The sequence below is a fragment of the Squalius cephalus genome (assembly GCF_949319135.1).
Source record: "Squalius cephalus genome assembly, chromosome: 4".
NCBI lineage: Eukaryota > Metazoa > Chordata > Actinopteri > Cypriniformes > Leuciscidae > Squalius > Squalius cephalus.
Window position 1 is genome coordinate 53533848 of NC_137125.1, and position 9625 is coordinate 53543472.

General features: G+C 37.4%; 1 long non-coding RNA gene across 1 annotated transcript; it reads left to right on the forward strand.

Annotated features, from left to right (window-relative positions):
• The first annotated feature begins 3245 nt into the window (after positions 1–3245).
• LOC307158006 lies at positions 3246–3819 on the forward strand. Its single transcript, XR_013821168.1, has 3 exons — positions 3246–3324; positions 3425–3556; positions 3642–3819. It is a non-coding gene; the product is annotated as an uncharacterized lncRNA (long non-coding RNA).
• The last annotated feature ends 5806 nt before the right edge of the window (positions 3820–9625 follow it).

A 9625-nucleotide genomic window follows, 5' to 3' on the forward strand; every position in this document is an offset into this window, starting at 1 on the left:
TTTGGGGCGTGTCAGCAAAATATAGGCCTACGAGAGTGTATAGTTTAATTGCTTTTACTCGGACTTGGACAGTGAAATCATCGTATAGCCCTATGTATTCAATTACAATTGTCACTGTAATACAATTTTATATATATATATATATTAGGGCTGCACAATATTGGAAAAAAAAACACATTGCGATATTTTTTTTCCCAACGATATATATTGCGAGCCATCAATCCAGGCTAAAGTCAATAATTACCATTCCATGATATTAATAATTTCATTAATAAACAAGCTTCATTACAAGTGACAAAAAGGTCACTTAATATTTTATTCCAAAATTAGAACATATTTCTGTAAGAATTCGGTGAACGTTCTACGCAATCCAACGTGGCGGCGCTCTTAACAGATGTTTGTTTGTTCATTAGGCTATAGCCTAATTCCTCAGAATAAGTAAAAAAAATCTTATTCTCTATCGATACTGATGATACTGACTCGCGATCTTCGCAGTAGCGAACACGCCGGAGAGAAATGCACATTTCATACAGTTTTATTTTGTTTTGAATGGTTATTTTTAAAAGTAGAGATTTCTGTAGATAATAGATATATTTAGATAGATAAGCTACGGGTTTCAGTTCATGGATGATAGCTTAAGCTGTTCAGTCGCTGGCGCCTCCGTGTCGTGATTATTTATTGTCTGCTATATTAACTTTTTATTTATTAAATCCAGGAAATTAGATAATGAAACACTGATTCAAATTAAGATACAATTAATACAAAACGAAATTCGTTTTAAAGAAAGGCTTTGTGCTTTCTGTTTGAGGTCTCTGTGAAAGTTTTAAAGCAGTTCTTTTAGTGCCGCATCATAACGGTCGCGTCCGTAATGGAGAATTGTCACGTAACATTGTTTTTTCCTCATAAATGCGAACATGAAAAATAAAAGACAAAAGACGTTTTAAAAAGACAACCATCCACAACTTTATAACACTCCAGGCAAAGTACCTCCTTTTGGTCAACATCCTCCTTTTTGGAGCCGAAATAGTTTCAAATAGCTGATTTTGATTTTTGGTACGAAATCATGCGGTGGATCCTCTTCGTCGCCCATTTTTATCTATAGGATTGAGCAGCGGCACAGCGAACCAATCACAGTGCAGGCACGCGGAACGTGCAAATGTCACCGCAGCAACAAGCCATACAACAAACTCGTGTTTACTGTGTGCCACCCTGGTGCTACCGTTCTTTTAATACACCATGAGTGCTACTACCCTTCACATCGCATGTTCCGGCGATGTGACTATCGCTCATGCGCACATCGCAATGTCGATGTTAAAACAGAATATCGTTCAGCCCTAATATATATATATATATATATATATATATATATATTAGGGATGAGCGAGTACAGCATTATCTGTATCTGTATTAACCATATGAATTATCTGTATCTGTACCCGGAAGTGGGTCGGGTTGTCTTGAAATGGGCGGGGCTTTAACCGGTATGTTATTTTAAGCATGCAATTGATATGGGTTGATCAGAAATTGTTATTTTTATAGATACAGATTTATATTTTTACAGATACAGATAATGCTGTACTTGCTCATCCCTAACAACTACCTTTATTTTTTTTATAAAATACAGCAAGAAAGTGTCAGACACTCAGTGCGTGAAGTCAAAAAAACTGGTTAGAGCCAGCAGAAAAAAAACTCAGATGACCGGCAGAGAGAGGGAGAGAGAGAGAGAGAGAGCGAGAGAGAGAGAGAGAGTGTGTGTGTGTAGCTAATTAATTTGTAATATAGTTTTATACCACTACTTCCTTTATTTTTTTTATGAAATACAGCAAGAAAGTGTCAAACACTCAGTGCGTGGAGTAAAAAAAACTGGTTAGAGCCAGCTGACGGTTTAAAAAAGAAAAAAATCTCAGACAGGCAGAGACGCAACGCGAGTCGCATTCTGCCAAGCACCACGTCTGAACAAACCCCACGTTTACCAGAACTCTACTGGTTAATAAGTAAGTACTACAAACCGAAGTAAAAAACAAACCTGAAGCTGAAGAAACCCTAAACGTTAACGGAAAAGATTTTTATTCAATCCGAGCACAGATATTGACTCGTATTACTCGTATAATACTGGTACTCGGCAAAAGTGCTTTATCCGTACCGGATACTCTTTTCAGCCAAGTATCCGGCTCAACTCATATATATATATCAGGGATGGGCAACTTCGGTCCTGGAGGGCCACTGTCTTACAGAGTTTAGCTCCAAACCTGAAAAAATCACCTGCCTGTAATTTTCTAGTAATCCTGAGGACCTTGATTAGCTTGTTCAGGTGTGTTTGATTAGGGTTGAAGCTAAACTCTGTAGGACAGTGGCCCTCCAGAACCGAAGTTGCCCATCCCTGATATATATATATATATATATATATATATATATATATATATATATATAATTTTATTAAACATTTCAATCTTAATGTAAAATGTTACAATGTGGTTTAAACCTTAAAGGGATAGTTCACTTTGAAATTAAATTTTGGTATGTTTTAGCTTACCTCAAGGACATCCAAGATGTAGGTGTCTTTTTTTCCGCAGTAGTTTCAATTTTGATATTTTTAGGTCAAACCGTTCTTGTCTGTCAGTCATATAATGCAGGTCTATGGTCACTGTCTCAAAGAGCATGCACAGAGTCCAAATTAAAACAATTCCCCATCGTCCAAATTAAACAATTCCCCATCGTAAGTACACATTGATGGCCTAAGACACGAAACGAGCGGTTTGTGTGAGAAAACGAACAGTATTTATATCGTTTTTTAACTCTTGTACACAGCCCCGTCCAAGTGATCTGAGGGCGCTCGCGCATCCTGGTGTGTGACGTGTACGCAGACTGGCGCATAGATATATATACAGTAGAATAGATGCCGCCTTGGCTACGGCATTCGTTCCAATGAACTGCCGTAGCCAAGGCGACATCTAGTGTATATATATCAAATATATATCTTATCCTTGAGGTAAGCTAAAACATACCAAAATTTAATTTCAAAGTGAACTATCCCTTTAAATACACCAGAAACTTCAGAACTATACTTCTGTCCTTTTTGCTATGTCCTCCCTAACTTGAGGGATGAGATGAGATGTCATGTTGTAATGAGATGTCATGTTGTAATACAAATTTGGAAAAGAATGAATGAATGAGGCATTAATATACCATACATGTCTTTCTGTTAAACTACCTGTACGCTTAGTTGCCTTGTTCAGATTTGTCACATCAGAAATAAGCATTTAAAGTAGCCTCCAGAAGTATTTGGACTCTGTTTTTTTCTGCTGCAACAGTTCAGGTGCACAGGTATGTTTCTCAATCATCCCTGGCTTCATTCAAATTAATAGAATGATTAAATTATTCAAAGCTTGAAAATTTTTTTTTTTTTTTTTTTTTTTTTTTTAAGGAATTATACCCATGCCAAAAATGTGGTGAAAAAAAGAGAAGTAAGAAACCCGAGGAAGGAAATCAATTGGTGACGACAACATTCAGTACAGAGATGAAGATTATTATAATGACGACAGTAAGAAGAATGAGGGTGAGTATTATAGTAGTTATAGCATTTAATCTGACAGTGAAGTCACATAATTATTGTTCCTCTCCATCTCTGACAAGATCATAAGTCTGTCGAGAGCAAGAACAAACAAGAGTTTGTTCTGATCAAGTCTCTCGCTCCTTCACTATTCACTACCTCAGTGGGGCAAATGTTTAATGATGATCAGAAGATACTGAGAAAGCAAATATAAAGAAGAGGAGAAGAGACAACGCAGGCAAGTGACGGGAAAAACAGCGACACAGAGAAGTAAAGTAAGTAAAGATGATGACAGCGCTATACATACTTCATTGCAATCCTAGCAATGGCCTAGCCACCACAAGGCACATACAACTTCAAACATTATTAGCAACTCCATGGTTTTATGACACGACACGCTTAAAAAAAAAAAAAAAAAAAAAACGATAATGTCATTGTAATTCAAGGTATATTCAATAAAATATGCCATTTCATTTTTGCCCATTTGGCCATCTGAAATGTTCACAAACACAGTGCTATACAAAATTACTCTTTTGAATGATAGTCCAAAAAAAGAAAGAAAAAAAGAAGTAAAACTTAGAAAATCTGTCATACTGCCTGAGCTGCTATCATTGTCATGGTGTCTGTAGCAGTCTGTTCAATCTACAGTAATCCAAGTGACAAATTGAAATGGCCACTGTCCAAATCTGACCTATGGCTTCTTCCTCTCCCCTGTCTATGTCTTGACAGAATGCTCTTCCAGCAGCTCAAGTCAAAAGTGAATGAATCCGCAGTCTTGATTCTTAACTTTTTTTTTCTTACCTTTTCTAAATAGTTTTGCTAAGAAAACTTTTGGTTTGCTGAGACACTATTAGGAAAGCAGAAGTATGTAATTGATGATGCTGCAATGATTGCGGTGGCTTTTTGAAAAGTTTGCCTAAGCATATGGAGTTTTTCCACTGTGCATATGGTCAATAGCTCTGTTATTGAAGAACAGCTTTCTAAAGAGGAATTAAGCATCAACATGCTTAAAGAGTAGCTATTTTTGTTGGCTGCAGTGAATGGTCATGTCTTATTTATTTTAGTTTAAAGTTAAAATAATAGTCTCCAACTTTCATGGACTTGCAATATTTATCAAATATTTTGTTGTGATATCATTTCGGACCATATTGTGTGGCATTGCTTTAATCTGGCTATAATGTAGCCAGATTTACAGTAATAGAGAAAAAGTGAAACGCATAGATATAAAGGAGATAAAGGAGCAAATAAAAACCATGATAGACTCATTTGGCCTTCATTGCCCCCTTCTGGTGTCCAAGGTACAGATACCTTCACATATATTTTCAGTGCCCAAAGGGACAAGATTTCACAATCATCTTTCTCAACCAAAAGGCTGAATTTATTTCTGCTCAGACAACCTCATCGTTCATTAGTGCTACTTGGCAGTTGCTATAATGAATAAAGTGTCCTGTCAGGTGCTAAAACATAATAGCAGACAAAATGATTCTAAGAGGAAAAGTTCTGCATATCATTTCATACACATGCAACAGTATATGGGATGTTTCCAAAGGACCTGGGTATTTATCATCTAGAGCACAGGTGTCAAACTCAGTTCCTGGAGGGCCACAGCCCTACATAGCTTAGTTCCAACCCTGCTTCAACACACACACACACACACACACACACACACACACCTGCAGTTTTCAAATAAGCCTGAAGGACATGATTAGCTGATCAGGTGTGTTTAATTAGGGTTGAAGCTAAACTCTGCAGGGCTGTGGCCCTCCAGGAACTGAGTTTGACACCCCTGATCTAGAGTGTATATGCAGTACAAGGCTTTTTTTCCTCCTTTTTTGAGAAAATTTGTTGTAAGATGAATCAGAATGCTCACTATTCTAATAATTCAACTTATGTTCAAGTTATGCTGTATTTGTTCTTTTTTTTCTTTTACGCCAGAACTATCCTTACATTAGGGATGTGTAACTAATCTTATTCTTGATCCAGTATCAAGTACTATCAAGGCCATTATCCCTGTTGTCGATACCAATATTGATACTAAGGGTGTATTCACACCTGCCTCGTTTGGTTCGATTGAATCGAACTCTAGTTCGTTTCCCCCCTTGGTGCGGACCTTTTGGGCAGGTGTGAATACAGCAATCGAACTCGGGTGCGGACCAAACAATCGAACCGAGACCCAGCTGAAGAGGTGGTCTCGGTACGGTTCCAAACGAACTCTGGTACGGTTCGTTTACGGTGTGAACATGAACCGACCCAATTGCAGAAAACTGCGCCTTTTATTTGACTGCTCTTATGAGGATACGGACATTTTGGCATAATGGTGTCTAAAGCGAGCGAGCGAGCAAGAGCGCGCGCACGGCAGAGAGAGAGGGAGCGAGAGACCTTGCGTGCGTGTGCCAGCTAGTGTGCCTCACGAAGCGCATGTAAGGAATCAAGCAATCAATTGTCGGTGCGGGCGGGCTTTTATCTATACCATATAGTTTCTTCATATTGCGTTTGTAGAGAATAACACCAAATCAGTAAAATAACAAATATTACATTACAAAATATCTCCATGCTGAGCCTGTTTGTGCACTTCCTGCTTTTCCCTGCTTGAGAATTCCTGTCCAATGAATGGACGACCTTAGCACACGTGTGGTTTTGTTTACACATTTTGGTTCACTTGTAAAAAGAGCAGTGTGAAAGCGAACCGTACCAAACAAAAAAAATCAACATCCGATTTGGTCCGGACCAAAGCAAGCGAACTATCGGACTTTCCTGTTGTGAATACACCCTTAATAACCTCTACTAAGTACATTTGTTTCTACAATTTCTGTGGATCTGTAATTATAGTCATTTAGCAGTATATTTTAAAGCAGTTGGAGAGATTATTTTTCGAGGTATAATATAAATAGCTACATTGAATTAACTACTTTATATGATCACTATTTTAAACAAAATTGCGATATTATAAATCTGAAAATGCCAGCCATTCTAAAAGTAATTGTTTTATATATTTATTTTATTTGTAATTTTAGGAGAGTTCTTAACGGTGTGAAGTACACTTGATTTTACTGGAGGCTTCAGTGTGTTCTAATGTAGAGTGATCAGTCATTTTTTATTGCTGGAATATTGTGCTGCAACCGAGTGTTTTTTGATTGTAGTGTCCAGGTTATGTACTTGCGGGGTTGCTGCCATTGAGATTAATGGGAATCCTAACAGCTTTCTCCAGATATTTAGAAAAATTAAATATCTTTTTTTTTTTTAATCAAACGTTTATTTGTTACATCTTTAGCTACTAGTTCACTGCTACCTTCAGTGTGTTCATTAAAACGTTTTGCAGAATTTTCTAGTTGTACCACATCTTAATTTATCCAAATTGAACCATGTCCCATCAAATTTGTAATTAAAACGCTAAACAAAGCGAGTCGGCCATCTCTCTTTTCGCCCTAAGGCTGTCTCATCTGAGTTTCCATGCCTTTAAATGTCAATGCAAGAGAACTCCTTTAAAAATTGAAAAAGTCCATTATCAGTGACATTTCAACATGTGTGTGCAACACATTCAGAATAGATGAGTCTGTCTAACTATATGCAAACCTCCACAGATCTCTTGTGTGTAATTGGATTTTTCTTGTTTTTTTTTTTCTTCTTCTAACATTACTGTAACCCATATGTCTGGTGTCATATCCATAGTCACAATTCTGCCTTGATTGTGGGCACCAGGATGATTCATGAAAGATCAGAAAGTCCTCATTCTTTTTATGCATTTTAGTTTTGTGTAAATGTCATTGTGGACTGGGTGGAAAGGGGTCATCTACCATTATGTTGAATGTGAATCCTCCTTCATACACTGTACCAGTTTTAATAGCAAGAACTAATATGTAAGTTGAGTGGAAAGAATAGCAAGTCAAATGCATCTTAAGCATTTTTCTTTTTAAATTAGCAGGAATCCATGGTGTTTAATTGTCGTGAGAAAAGCACATGAAAGTCCTGGCAGAAAGCGATGCGTAAGGATGTAGTGTAACGACGTCCAGTTCCAGGAATGCACTAATAATGTGTTGGTAGTACCAGTTTGCAACAATTATTAGTTAACACTAAATTGTCAACACTTATTCGTTGTTACACTACATTCTTATGCATCTCTTTCTGCCAGGACTTTTACAGGCTTTTCCCAAATCACGGAAGTGACCTCGACGTCCAAGTTAGCGGTAGAAAAGCCATCAGGCAAGTGTTATTTAAATAAACTGCTGTTGTACTTACAAACTTTCCAATGCCTCGTTTTATGAGTACAGAACCTATTTGTACTACTGTAGAAGTTTGGTACCATTCCGGGCATTATTAGTGGGGTAATTTACGAGATACAACCTTGGATCCACTAAGCCTTTAGGCTGATATCTCTAAATAAGCTCTAACTTTAATAATGTTCGACTAAGGGAAAAAAGGCTTCTGGGGGGGGTGTTTGGCTCGAGGTCATAGTGCAAAGGACCCTAGGTTGATTTTACGCCGAACCATCCCTTTAAATATATCCTCGACTTTTGATCGACAACTGTTCTATAATACTGCCAAATTACCTTCTGTCTTCACTGGTTAAGACCCAGTCAATTAGTACATCTCTTTCTGTAAACCTTATAGTAATGCACAGCATAGATAACATAGCTTTGAATCTTGTAATGTATTCCTTTATAATCCCCATTCATCATATCAAGACTGATGTGCCTGTAATACGTTGTCAGAAGCTTTTTGAACTAGGATATGAAACCTTTATCTACTTCAGGGTTTTGATCGACTCCATTTAAATGGAAACTTCAGGCAAACATACAAGCATGCTGTCTGATTAAGATGACTGGCAGCCAATTACTGAAAAAATGCAGAATCTATATGTTTGCTCTGAAAATGACAGAATACAAGCTACATGTTATGAAAGGGGAGCCAAATGGAGCCATTTACCCAGTCCTACCTCTACTTTCTGTCATTCTGACATGACTTTTTTCATATAACCCAGTATCTGATCCTGAAGGTTATTACAAGAATTTTAAACACTTTGCTGGTTGTGTATCATTCAGCCTCGTTCAGAGGCAGACTCAGTCAAGATTCTCTCCAGGGACACTTGAGATGAGATACAAACACAAGTGACAAGCCTGAGCTTAGCAACTGTATAGCACAGTGTTTGATAAATGGATAAAACAAGCACATCTGAAATCACTCAGACAAGATCCTCCAAGGAATATCACAGATCTGTTAATTCTAGTTTTGGTAAATAAAATTCACCCACATCTTGATTTTTTTTATTTATTTTTTGTGGGAGGGCAGCAGTGTCTTGTGAGGAAAGCGCAGAGGTCAAAAGTCACATCTTTGCAACAACAACAACGTGAGTAAAACTCTGTAGGATGCTTCAATATGCATGTTTTAAGCCTCTTGTCCTTTGACTGATGGATCTCTATTTCATGAGTGGATTTCATTTCCCCCCACATTTTAACAAAACAATCTAAAAGCATTGTTCATGTTTAACATGGCACAGTGTGACTTCATATCAGAGAGAGTTTACACAAACACTCTGATGTGCTGTTTTGGGGAGGTCTTTTGAAATTGTATGTCTCCTTGAAGCCTACCCTTGTGTGACCGTACTACCACAAATTGATTTCCAGTGAATCCCACAGACGAATCACTGGCCTGTTCCTGCTTCACCTTCCTAACCTTGTTTCAATCATACTTTTGAGAAAAGCTTTCACTATTGTGCAGAGTGCTTGCAAGACAGTGTTGTATTGAAATTCTCCTGCACAGTTTTCTGCAGTTAATTCACTTTTCAATTTAATTCACAATTGATTAACACACAGACTTTATTTAAAACCTTGTGTAGATCATTTTACTTGCACAAGAAAGGGATCTTTTATTAATTGCATACCACTTATAACACCTTATCAAGTTTAGAGGAACACCCTGGTAACCGCCTACTGCATCCTAACTTTTTGGTGGTGAAATCTACTCAACACTTGAATTGTTTATAGAAAATGTTCCTTAAATGTAGCTCAACTGATAGAGTAAAAGCTATGTGAATGGGGTCCAATTGCCAGGATCATGAATGTAAATGAAAAAATGTAG